This window comes from Arachis duranensis, chromosome 6 (assembly GCF_000817695.3).
Source record: "Arachis duranensis cultivar V14167 chromosome 6, aradu.V14167.gnm2.J7QH, whole genome shotgun sequence".
Classification (NCBI taxonomy): domain Eukaryota; kingdom Viridiplantae; phylum Streptophyta; class Magnoliopsida; order Fabales; family Fabaceae; genus Arachis; species Arachis duranensis.
The window spans coordinates 56076067-56076351 of NC_029777.3; positions in this window are offsets into that span (position 1 = coordinate 56076067).

Below are 285 nucleotides of genomic sequence, written 5' to 3' on the forward strand. Positions count from 1 at the left end.
CCAAAAGGAGAGTGCAAAGCCATCAACATGGCCGAATTTGGAGAGGAGAAAGAGGCAGTGAACGCCACTGAGGAAGACCTCCATGGACGTCCACTGGCCTCCAATGAGTTCCCCAATGAGGAACCATGGGAATCTAAAGCTCAAAATGAGACCATAGAGATTCCATTGGACTTACTTCTGCCATTCATGAGCTCTGATGAGTATTCTTCCTCTGAAGAGGATGAGTATGTCACTGAAGAGCAAGTTGCTAAATACCTTGGAGCAATCATGAAGCTAAATGACAAG